The following is a 13,094-nucleotide window of genomic DNA, read 5'->3' as shown; positions in this document are numbered from 1 at the left end:
GGCAAATGGAGTCCCTGGCGAGTGCTGGCCTCCTGTCCAGCCAACATCTGGCTAATTTGAGAGACAGCCAGTTTCAGGGATAGCACCTCACCCTCACAAGGGTGGAGTCCCTTCTTGGGCTTTGGGAATAGAGAAGACTGCACAGCTGCGAATGGACCTCAGAAAGCTGGGCTCAAACCCCTCCTCTTCCTTTCATTTCTATGCTCCGAAGTTTGCCCATTTGTAAACTGGGCTCTGAGTGGAATTAAAGGAATCAACATGCTTAACCCCCAGCACCCTACCACAACAGTTTTCCATATCTGTCAGCTCCTGTATGCCAAGGTCAGCAGGCCTGGTAGCTTTGGCAATTACATTCCAGCTCCAGGGAGGCCTTGAGCGGCCCCCAGGTGGAGAGGGGACTTCAGGGACATACTAACAGGTGAGTCAGCTCAGGGAACCCACAGCAGCACCCTGTACGCCCTGGGCCAGAGCTTCATTCTCCACCAGATAATTTTGGATCAGGAACCTGAGAGTATAACCTGTCTAGCTGAGGCACACGTGGCTCTTACAAGTCGGTTGATCAGCAAACTCTTGACGCCAAACATAAATGCAGGCTGACAGATCTCCAAGTCACCAGTGACCAAAAGACACTGGCTATGTAGGTACTTCGGCTTCCCCACCAGACGGCAGGATGTAGAAGTGGAGTTTGGGAGAAGTGCCAAGAGCATTATCACAATAATCTCACTGAAGGTCCAGGACCCTGAGAGTGCAGGTACAAGTGACTGGCCAGACCTGAATTGGAGTCCCCACCCTCCACGCTATCCCCACCTTTCTGGCTGCTGTCCTTAGACAAGCAGTGCCTCTCAGAACCTTCATGCCCTTGTTTCTAATGCAATGACTGCTTCTACCTCAGAGCTTTTCGGTGAAAATTTAACCTAACAGAAGGAAGCTTGTGCTGGAGCATTCCCCAAGGGAACAGGAGGTGGGTGGACTCTGATGCTCAGACAAAGAGCTTTGCCCAAGGCAGCTGGGGGAGTAAGCACAAAAGGAAGACTGTTTTTAAAATGCAGTTCTCTTCTGGGCTCATTGGGCAAACTGCTTGCTGCATGAGGATCTGAGTATTGATCCCCAGCACTCACGGAAAAGGTGGGCACAGTACATGCATCTGTACCTTAGTACTCTGGGCTGGGGGTGAGCAAAGACAGGCCAAGCCTGGGGGCTCACTGGCCTGCCAGTCTACCCAAAACATTGAATTCAGGTTTAGTAAGAGAACCTGTCTCAAAATAAAATAAATAAACAAAAATGGGGATAGAGGAAGACACTGGGATTGACTTTTGGCCTCCACCTGTACTCACATGGATGAGCTTGTACATACACACACACACACACACAGAGAGAGAGAGAGAGAGAGAGAGAGAGAGAGAGAGAGAGAGAGAGAGAGAGAGAGTGAGACAGACAGACAGAGACAGATACATCAGGTTACATACATCAGGTTCTCTTGTAAGACTTTGAATACTAAAACAAATGAGAGAAATGGACTCTAGGGTGTTCATCAGTCAGTCAACAGGTGTGGTGACTTCCTGTCCTGTACCAGACTCAAGAGTGTATAATGAGCTACCTCTGTATGATATGCAGGGAGACAATATTGGGAAGAGCAAAAGATTCTCATATGCAGGCATGACCTCTCCAAGGAGAAGACCCTGCCACAAGACCTGGGAGGAGAGCGGGTATCTGGAGAACAGAGGAAGAATGTTCCGGGAAGATCAAGAGGGTGGCGAGAGTTGGATACCTGGGAGCTGAGTGGGGTATGAATGGAGAAGAGTCCTGCATCAGTCTGTAATCCCAGGCACACTGAAACACCTATCATCCAAGGTGCTTATTGGACATGGGCAGCATATCTGCAGTGGAATACAGTGCCGGCATTCATAAAGAACGGGAGCTTGGTGTGTGAAAATGGAGGCTGCCCACAGTAGTGAAGGGATTCTGGGAGTCCAGCCGACCTCTGTCAGGAGCCTTAGGGATAGCAACTTAGAGTCCTCATGAAACTAAAGCAGGGTTATTTTGTCTGCCATGCAGTATGCCAAGACAAGTTTTGTCAAAGAAAAGGTTTATTCATGAGGTGTGAGAACATGTGAGACCCGAGCTCCCACCTGCCTCCCAAGAATGTATGGGTGAGGGTCTTGGAGTTTGTTCAGATTTTCCTTGGTCTCCTTCATACTAAAACCCACTAAAGAAATGAGAAATGGGCTGTGGACATAAAGTTTAAAGCCTGTTCTCAAATTCTGGGTATTCTTCCCTTTCGTGGCTGGAGGGGGCGGGGATGTTGGTTGTTTTTTTAACTCCTTGGTTCTTTGGGGGCCCACCACCCAGCTCACAAATAAATACACACAGAGACTTGGTATTACTTATAAATGCCTGGCCTTAGCTTGGCTTGTTTCTAGTCAGCTTTTCTTAAATTATTCCATCTAGCTTTTGACTCTGGGCTTTGGACTTTCTCTATTTCTGTATGTCTTTTCTTCTTACTCCATGTCTGGTTGTATAGCTGGGTGGTTGACCATGATGTCCTCCTCCTTCTCTCACTCCTTGATCATCCTCCTCCTAGATTTCTATTTATTCTCTCTGCCTGCCAGCTCCACCTGTTTCTCCTGCCTCGCTATTGGCCATTCAGCTCTTTATTAGACTAATCAGGTGCTTTAGACAGGCAAAGTAACAGCTTCACAGAGTTAAACAAATGCAACATAAAAGAATGCAACACATCTTTGTATCATTAAAAGATATGTTTCACAGGGTTGGGGATTTAGCTCAGTGGTAGAGCGCTTGCCTAGCAAGGCCCTGGGTTCGATCTTCAGCTCAAAAAAAAAAAAATGATACGTTTCACAGCATAAACAAATGGAACACATCTTAAATTAATATTCCACAACAGGGTTGGGGGCAGAAAAAAAATGTGTGTGGCCACTTTTGTTCATACAAAACAAAACGCTTATGAAGTTATATCTGCTTCTCTCTATGCAAGTGACATTCTGAAGAGACACACTAAAGTAATTGTGGTTTGAGGAGGGGACACCTGGATAGCTGAGGGACAGATATGAGGGGGCTTATTTTACACTGCCCATTTTCTTGGCTTTTTTTGAACAATTTTTTTTAGAAGGGGGTTCTTGCTATGTTGCTGAGGCTGGTCTTGAAGTACTGAACTCAAATGATTCTCTTGCCGCAAGTTCCTCAGTACCTGGGACCACAGAACATGCCGTGTGATGAACTTACAATGCTTATAATGTTTAATTCTGCTCAGCCAATCCTCTTATCAGATTACTTCAGATCACCAAGAACAAAGAAATGATAGGATTAAAGCCATGATACATTGATTCAGATCACTCAGGCTGCAGGAAGAGCCTGGACAGGCAGTGCACTTGAAAGGACTGACAGACTTTCCAGGATTTCCCAAGAGGAATGAGCATGTTCAAGTTTAGGGGTTTTTTTTGTTTTTGTTTTTGTTTTTTTTTTTTGGTCTGTTTTTTGGCAAGGCCACTGTGCACTTCAGTGGACAGTCATAATGTGTCTGTTTCTGTTCCACATTGTGACACTGGCAGCCATGTAGAATTAGAGATATTTCTTGGTTACAAGAGCTCTGAATAAATGCAGCATGGTGGCTTTAATCATATCATTTCTTCATCCTTGGTGACCTGGAGTAATCTGATAAGGGGATTGGCTGATCAGATATTAAACACAGGACAATTCCCTTATTCCCTAATTTCCTAGTTTTTCTAACAATGGGTTAGGCTTCTGGTAACCTCTAAGCAACCAAGAGAGACCTATGCTACTTGTTTTTATTGTTGCTTTGAGGAGCATCTCCAGCTCACTGACTTACATACAGGAGATGAGATATGTTACCATCCCCCATAGTTACTGTCCTTTCAGGAAGTGCAGTTGTGTGTACTTTGGAGAGACCTTGAACTGGGAATCTTTCCAGTATGTCAGAGTCCTCATTTCTACCCAGGGCTCTGAGAAACACATTCTGTTTTTAAAATGTTCCTGACTCTGGGCGACAATTACTTTGCTTGGTCCCTAAGGATGCTTGAACATTTTGTTAGCATGTAAGCAATGGGCCCATTGTGCTGCTGCTGTATGTATCTTCTGCACAGCAAAGGGAGTTGTAGCTAAGGGATAACCTACAAAATAAGGAAAATGTAGATTAATCCTCTGCCAAGGGATCGATGACCCGTCCTTCAGGCCAGGTTATTAGGTTGGACCCGAGGAGGCACCTCCTGAAAGACCAATGGGGGTGAGAGAGGAAGGAGACCAGGCGCATAAAGAAAGACAGAGACGATCTGAGTCACGTCAAGGTCTCATTTATTGCAAAGTAAAGCAAGCTTATATACTGGTGGATATGAGGGGAAGGGAGGGAGATGAAAAACTGTTAGAAAAGGGTTCAGGACGAGGTCTCTTTGGTCCAGTGCTCAAGCAACAGATCAATCGATTAGGAAAGGGTTGAGGAGAGGTCTCTTTGGTCCAGTGCTTGAACAACCAATCAATCAATTAGAAAAGGGTTAGGGAGAGGTCTCTTTGGTTCGATGCTTTGAACAACTGATCAATCAAACATACTCCAGGAAGTTTAATCTAAAAGTACACTTTGTAGTTTTTTCCTGGAGTGATTGTTCTTGCAATTCAATGGGTGCAGTTATGCCAGATCATCCAAGCAAGAAAAGTCAAGGCACAGCTATCCAACTTTTGGTTCCCAACAGATCGACATTCGGAATATGTAAGGAACTCAAACAATCCAGCAGAAAAAGCATAAAAACAAATCATACAATTTAAAAATGGCAAATTATCTGAGTAGACATTTCTCAAAAGAAGTATACAATGGGTAACAAGTTTATGGAAGAACTGCTCAATGTAACACTCAAGAGGGAAACACATTAAAAGTTCAGTGATCATCCCAGTTAAAATGGGTATATCTCTGGCTCAGATCTAAGTCCCACTAAGGCAAATATGCTAGAAGTCTGGTGCCAGGCTGTAGCCTGCTGGGAGCTTGTGAGGACTAGAAGGTAGGCCTAGAAGGCAAAAAAAAAAAAAAAAAAAAAAAAAAAAAAAGCCACTAGTAACCTGTCCTAGAATGGGTATTTGAGGGAGACCAGCTCCCACATTTCCCCCCAGGGTACTCTTGAGGAGGGAAAAATGAGAAAAATGTGGATAGAAATATAGAGGAGAGAGACAGTTAAAAACATGGGATAGCCTCAGGAGGGCCTGGATCAAAACCCACTGGCCCCTTCTGTCTCTACTAGAGGGTTTTTAAAGGAATGCCAAGGGGTGGAGCAAAAGACCTCCCTCCAGCACAGCCAAGTGCAGACCATCCCAAGCACCTGGTGACTACGTGGTTCAGCCACCCCTAATGCAGCCCTGCTGTATAAAGCAAGCTCAGATCTCACTAGGAAACCTCTGTGGGCTCCCACAGGTATTTAGACCCCAACCTCTTCCTTTCTTTGCTTGCTAGCCACCCTGAAGTACACAGACCCTGTCCTCATGAGCTCCCACCACGCCTGTTCTGTCACAGGTCCAAAGCAACTTCTGAAGCCAAGAACCAATATATATATATCGTCTTTTACACTGATTATCTTGAGTTGCAGCAATGGAAAGTTGATTAGCACAGCTATTATTAAAAAAAAAAAAAAAAAAAGATGGGGTTGGGGATTTAGCTCAGTGGTAGAGCGCTTGTCTAGCAAGCGCAAGGCCCTGGGTTCGATCCTCAGCTAAAAAAAAAGATGAAAAAAGTACTGGTGAAGTTGGGAGAGGGTCTCTCAAGTTCTGTTGGAGGGAAGGTAATTTAATACAGCCACTATGGGAAAGAGCGTGGAGTTCATTTAAGAAAACCAAAACTAGAACACCATGTGAGCCAGCAATCTCACCACCAGGCATATATTCAAAGGAATCAACAAGTCAAAGAACTGTGTGCGCCCAGGTGTGATGCAACACTAGTCACAACAGAATAGAGAGTCCACCTAAATGTCCACTGGTGGACGGAGAGATGACTAGAGAAAACATGGGGTGTGTGGGTGTGTATGTGTGTTTACATGTATGTATGTATGGGGATAGTCTTCATCTATAGAAGAGAATGAAATCCTGTCATCTGTGGCAGCACGCACAAGCTTGGAGGGCATTATGGTAGGTGATATAACCCAAGCACAGAAATACAAATGCCATATATTCTCATGTCTGTATGAGAACCAAAACCATTGATTCTAAGAGGCAGAAAGCATAAGAAATACCAGAGTAAAGGAAGGACTGGGAGAGGGGAAGCAAGCTGAGGACAGCTGGTGGACACACGGGAACAAGAGGAGGGACAACGTCTAATGTTCTGTTCCACAGCTCAATAAATATGGTTGGCAATAATTAATTGTACATTTCAAAATGGGTAGTAGAGGGAATTTTGGATGTTCACCACACAAATAAAAATGAAAGAAATGATAAAGCTTTGAGCAGGATACGCCAACTGCCTTGATCTTATCAGGATACATTGTGTCCACCTATTGAAACATCACTCTGCACCCTATACATATGTATAATTATAATAAATGAATTAAAATGTTAACTAATTTTGAGACAAGGTTTCGGGTACTCCAGGCTACCCTCAACTTTTAAAAATCCATTTGTTCAATAGGAATAGGAACCATCTGTGGAGACAGACCCATCAAAATTGAATTTAGCAGAGACTAACATGTAAGCCAGGCAATAATGCTTAATTTTCAGGGAGAATCTGTACGCGGCGGCGCGCGCCTTTAATCTTAGCACTCAGGAGGCAGAGGCAGGTGGATCTCCGTGAGTTTGAGGCCAGCCTGGTCTACAGAGCAAGTCTCAGGACAGCCAGGGCTACAGAGAGAAACCCTATCTAAAACAAAAACAAAACAAGGCCATTCAACTGCCTAAGGTTTGAGTAAGGATGTCGGAATAACCAGATAAGGGGTTTATTTTCTCACACAGGTCTAGAAGGAGGCCAACCAGGTGTAGGGTAGTGATAGTAACACTAATAAGGACCTAGTCCTTCCACAGTTCCTTCCAAGTCCCTGGCATGTGATACTGGTCTTCATGGATCCATGGTGGCTACTGCAATGGACTATGTCCTCCGTAGGAAGAAGGCAACCGTGAAACACGCTGAGCAGAATACCAAATCCCCTCTCTCTCTTCCTGTTCGTTTTTTTCCCTTTCCTTCTTCCCCTCTTGCACCAACTCGATTGAGACAAGGCCTCACTCTGTAGCCATACTGGCCTTGAATTTGAAGCAATCTTCTTGCCTCTGCTTACCAAGATCTGAGAGCACACGTGTGAAACCCACCTGGCTTTCTCCTTTCTCTTAAGCAGGGATACAATGCCTTCTTCAGAGCCCTAGTCAGCAAACATCTGCCTTCCTCAGCTGGAGCTGTTCACATGGCAACCTCTAGCAGCAAAGGAGCCCACAGACAGGAGGAGGAGGAGGAGGAGGAGGAGGAGGAGGAGGAGGAGGAGGAGGAGGAGGGGGAGTGATGGGGAGTTTGTAAGCCCGGCAGCGCTTTGAATAAAGCCTGGTCCTTGGGGCTGGAGATAGGGCTCAGCAGATAAGAGGGAGTGCTGCTTTTGATTTACAACTGCACACTGAGTAGCTCACAACTGCCTGTAACTCCAGCTCCAGAGTGTCCAGAGGCCAGAGGCACTTGCACTCTCCTGCACACACACCTACACATACAAATACACATATACACAGTTTAAAAACTAATCTTTGGCAGGGCAGTGGTGGCGCATGCCTTTAATCTCAGCACTCAGGAGGCACAGGCAGGCGGATCTCTGTGAGTTCGAGGCCAGCCTGGTCTACAGAGTGAGAGGTCCAGGATAGGCTCCAAAACTACACAGAGAAATCCTGTCTCAAAAACCAAACCAAACCAAACCAAACCAAACCAAACCAGAACAACAACAACAACAACAAAAACCTAATCTTTGAAGAAAGTTTGCTTCTGAAGTGAGGAAGAAGTGGGACCCTCTGGAGCAGAGGGCAGTGTCTCGAGGCCCTAATTAGCAAACCAAACAGCCCTGCTCACTGCCTGATATTCTCTCCCACAAGACTCTGGATGGAATGCCAACTGTGAAGTTTCCTTGTAAATACTGAGTAAGAACCAAGCAGCCAACATTAGTAGCCAACTGTCACTGTGTGTCACTGTCTCTGACCTGGGAAACAAGGCTCAAAGATGAAGATTGCTCACACAGTCTTGAAGTTCCCTACAAAAGTCTAGGTGAGGAGGCTCTTAAGCACACCTTCTACAACAGGGGCCACTATGTGACCCCCAGCTCTGGTCTCCTGTCCTTGCTGGGAATACCTCCCGGCTTTCCTTGCAGTTGAGTATGGCTGGGTGGCTAATGCTGTCCCAGGCCTGGCCAGGAAAACCTCCCAAGTTCCCTTTCCTTCTGTCTTTGAACCCAACTCACAACAGAATGTCTGTGGCAACCACCTGCTAAAGACTACAAACTCAGAAGCAGCCTGGCTCCCTGAATATCACACAGAGTGTAGCACCCACCAGCCATGAAGGAGCATTGGCCCCAATGTTCTAAGACAGAAATAAACTTTTTGTGTTCAAATATTCACACAACGGGTGTATTTACTGAGTATGCTCAGCCCACTGAACCATTATTCTAGCCATTTAGTTATGGAGTCTTAAAATGTTGATGATGTCCTTTCTTCCACCTCTCTGCCAAACTTTCTAGGTGTGACAATCTTTAATTCTCAACCACTGGGAGGGAATAGTCCTGGAAAACAGAGAAGGAACCCTAACAATGGAAGTCTGAGCTGTTGGCTTCATTCTCCACTAAGAAGCTGGAGTGAAGATGACCCCAGACCTCTGGAGGTTCCATTGACAATGGAGAGAGGCTACCCCAGGCTTGGGAACTTACAAAGAGACCATCAGGTACTGACACTCACCCCATGACTACTGTATGCTAGCGATCAGGAACTCATAAGTAAGTAGATGTCTTGTTCCTGCCACCAGAGTGGGTCTGGTGTACAAAGCCTCCTCAAGGACATGGAGATGATCTGTGACCTGTGGACATAGAACCTTCAAGGATCCAACCCCTCCACAGACACTGGACTCTGGAGGAGAAAACATTCCATTCCCATGGAGGCTCACTGGGTTTAGGTCTCTGTCACACACCACCGACTCTCTTATGTTCATTAAGAAAGTGGCCAAAGGACAAATGCCTTCTGTTGGAACCATGAGGAAGTGAAATGTGTCTCCACTGTGGTACCTTCTGAGAAACTGTCAAGAACAACATGGCCTTTGGCTGGGGATGGAGCTGTTAGTAGATTGCTTGCCTACTAACAGCTCTGTGTTTGATCACCAGCACCATATAAAACCAGACATGCCTATAATCCCAGCATTTGGGAGATGGAGGCAGGAAGATTATAATTTCAAGGTCATTCTTGCTACATAGTGGGTAACCTTGGCTACAAGATTCCCCACCAAAAAACAAAACTAGAGTAACAGGTCCCTTTGGAATTGGTTCCTTTCGCAATAGATTTGGAATTTGGGCTCTGGCTTAGGGGTTTGCATATGCAAAACATCTAAAACCACAAACACGGCATTTATCTTTATTTTGGGGGGGTGGTCACACATTTAGCCAAGCACTCTACCACTCAGAGTCTCCCACAGCCCTCACTATACTTCTTGCAGTTGACTCAGCTGCCTCTCTTCTTGTTGGAGCTTGAAGACCTTCCTGACCTTGAAGGGTAGTTGAGTTTCTCATCTTTTTCTTTGGTCACAGTGCTTTGTGACTCCCTTGGTGCCATAAGTCCCTGTTATGGCCACCATGATCACAATTTCCCATCTAACCTCTGAGTTCATAGATACTAAGGCTTGTTCTTCTGCCCTAAATGGTCCAGGAAACTCCAGCACACATGACTTCTATAGCTGTGGAGACACCATGTCAGAATCAAGAGTATGGGGTGTGTGTGTGTGTGATGGTTGGTTTTTGTCAATTCCACACAGCTAGTTACTTGGTAAGAAGGAAGAAACTGCAGTTGAGAAAACGCTCCCATCAGATTGGCCTGTCAGAAATTAACCATTGATGTGGAAGAGATCAGCCCAATATCGGCAGTGCCATCCCCAGGCAGGTGGTACTGGGTTGTGTAAGAAAGCAAGGCTGAGCAAGCCACGGAGAGAGAGAAAGCCAGTAAGCTTTGTTCCTCGATGCTCTCTACTTCCAGGTTATTGCCTTGAGTCCCTGGTGTTTCCTTCATTGTGGACTGTAAGAGGAAAGGAACTCTCTCCTCCCCGAGTTGCTTTTGGTGATGGCATTTCTCACAGCATTGAAAGCAAACTAGGAAAGGGAGTGAAGTCTTTTCTGATTTTCCAAATAGACGACACAGGGCGTAGTGAGACCTGAGTTCTGCCTGGGGACGACAGAAAGGGGAATATGCAGGCATTTTTAGAGGTTATCTGAGAACGGTAGTTACAGAACCTTGATGCCTTCCATTTGGGAGCTGAAAGTGGGAACTACATTTCCCGTGGACTCAGAACTTACTAGCACGGTCCTTTTTCACTTAGGCTTTTTGTTTCCGTCTCAGGAGTCAGCTATTCCATTGCATGAGTGGTTTTTCCAAACGTGGTTTCCAGGCCAACAAGATTGCCATGGTCTGAAGAATATGAGTATGAAATGTTCCTTATATGTTCACATTTTAGATGCTATTTGCCAGCTGGTGATAATACTGTGGGAAGCTATGGAACCTTTAGGTTCTAGAGCTTATAGAAGGTCACTAGAAGTGGGCCTTTAAAGATTACATCCTGGTTCCTGCTTGGTTCCCTGCTTCCTGGTCCACTGTTATGTGAACAGTCTCTGCTACATGCTACTTTTCTGCCATGGTGACTGAAATCCTCTATTGCAGCAACCCAGATAAATCTTTCCTCCCTTTGGACTACAGTATTTACAGAGACCCAAAAAGCAACTAATATGAGTATTGCTTTGGAATTTTTTAGAAATACAGATTCTCTAGTCACATTCCTCAGGGCTGTTTTCATCATTAGCTGCACCCATAACAAAAACAGTTAAAAATTCCTTAACTCTGTGCTATGGACTGAACTACATCTCTCAAATTCATGTTGGAGCCCTGCCCCCAAATGTGATGGTATGTGGAGATGGGGCCTTTGGGAAGCAACTAAGAATGAAATAAAACAGATCCTTCTGATGAGATTAGTTCGCCTAAGAGATACTAGAGAATTCTTTCTCCCTTTCCGTATCCAATGTGAGGAAAGAGCAAGAAGATGGCTAGCAGTCTATAACCCAGGGAACAAGCCGTCATCAGAACCCAGCTATACAAGCATTCTGATATTAGACTTTCAGTCTTCAGAAATGTGATAGAAATCAATTTCTGTTCTTTACGCCATCCAATTTGGGGGAATTGTGGCTCAGTGAAAACAAGCCTTTAGTTCAACCCCTAGCAATACACAGGTACAACCTAACCTTCCCATTTCTGGTATTTGGTTATTGCAGCCCAAACTGCCTAAAGCATCCTTTCTGCATCATAGCTGCTTACTGTATGTTTGTGTCCCATCCCCCAAACTGACTGGAGGTGGGTCCTTTGGAAGGTCATTAAGTGGTGAGGGCAGAGCTGGTGTAGAGAGGGTTAGAAACCAGAGAGAGGCCACTCACCACTCCCACAAGGACCCACTAAGAGTCAAAAAGCAGGCTCTCACTACACACAGAATCTGTCTTATCTTAGACTTCCTGGGCTCCAGAACCATGAGAATTTAAAAAAAAAAAGAAAGACTATTTACTATTCGTGTGTGTGTGTGTGTGTGTGTGTGTGTGTGTGTGTGTGTGTGTACACAAAGGCGAGATGACAACTTTTAGGAAACGGTTCTCTCTTTTCACCACGGGTTCTGGGGATCAAATCAGGTTGTCAGACTTACACAGCAAGTGCTTTTACCTCCTGAGCCATCATCTCACACAGCTCTTAGGACTGTTGTTGTTTGTGTGAGTGTATGCCATGTATGTTCCACTGCCCCTGGAGGCCAGAAGAGAATGCTGGGTCCCCTAGAGCTGGAGTTACAGGTGGCTGTGAGTCATCTAACCTGCACTAGCTCTTAACCCCTTAGCACTCTCTCCAGCCACTCACCTCCCCCTTGATAAATGTTTTGTTGTTTAAAACTAGCTAGTATATGGTATTTTGTTTATAGTAGCCTAAACAGACTAAAACATAACATCAACCAGTTTCTAGGGACTGTGTGGCTCCAAATGGCCAGAATGGGTCATATTCCCTTGCTGGCACTGAGTGATATTAGCTACATTTATAAATTATGGACTGGAAAGTCGAGTGTTTCCTAACTATAAAATTCAACGTTTGGTGTTAAGAAAAGGCATCTGCCAGGCAGTGGCGGTACACGCCTGTAATCCCAGCACTTGGGAGGCAGAAGCAGGTGGATCTCTGTGAGTTTGAGGCCAGCCTGGTCTACAAAGCTAGTCCAGGACAGGCTCTAAAGCTACAGAGAAATCCTGTCTCAAAAAACCAAAAAGGCATCTACCCTAAATGTCCACCACAAACGTGTGCCTGACTTTGAATCATTTCCCTTTAGCTGAACCTTTTGCTGTGTGTCGTACAAACTGTCCTCAGTCATGTCTCAGCCATGCCTCCACACGGTAGAGCCTCTCACCTCCATCTTCTTTCCACAAAATGAACTTCAGGGTTGACCTCCAGTACTCACTCACCCACCCACAGGAACAGCCAAGCCAATTCTTTCTCCCATCCTCAGGGGTTCTTTTACTCACAGAGCTCTCCCTCCAAAGGTTCCAGTCTCTATTCTTCTTCTCCTTTTTTTTTTTTTTTTTTTTGTATTTTTTAACCTTTTTTATTTGATATGAGTGGGTGTTCTGCTTACATGTTTCTGTACACTGATTGTAGGATTCCCTGGAACTGGAGTTACCGACAGCTTTGAGTTGCCATGTGGGTGCTGGGAATTGAACCCAGGTCCTCTGGAAGAGCAACCAGTGCTTTTAATCCCTGAACAATCTCTCCAACCCCTTAAGTTTTTAATTCTTGAAAATAGTAGATGATCTGTTCATGAAGGTATTCAAACAAAATCCTCAGAGCCCCATTGGAAGCTTGTGTGA

Source organism: Onychomys torridus, chromosome 4, assembly GCF_903995425.1.
Source record: "Onychomys torridus chromosome 4, mOncTor1.1, whole genome shotgun sequence".
In the NCBI taxonomy this organism is placed as follows: domain Eukaryota; kingdom Metazoa; phylum Chordata; class Mammalia; order Rodentia; family Cricetidae; genus Onychomys; species Onychomys torridus.
This window is presented reverse-complemented; position numbering follows the sequence as displayed.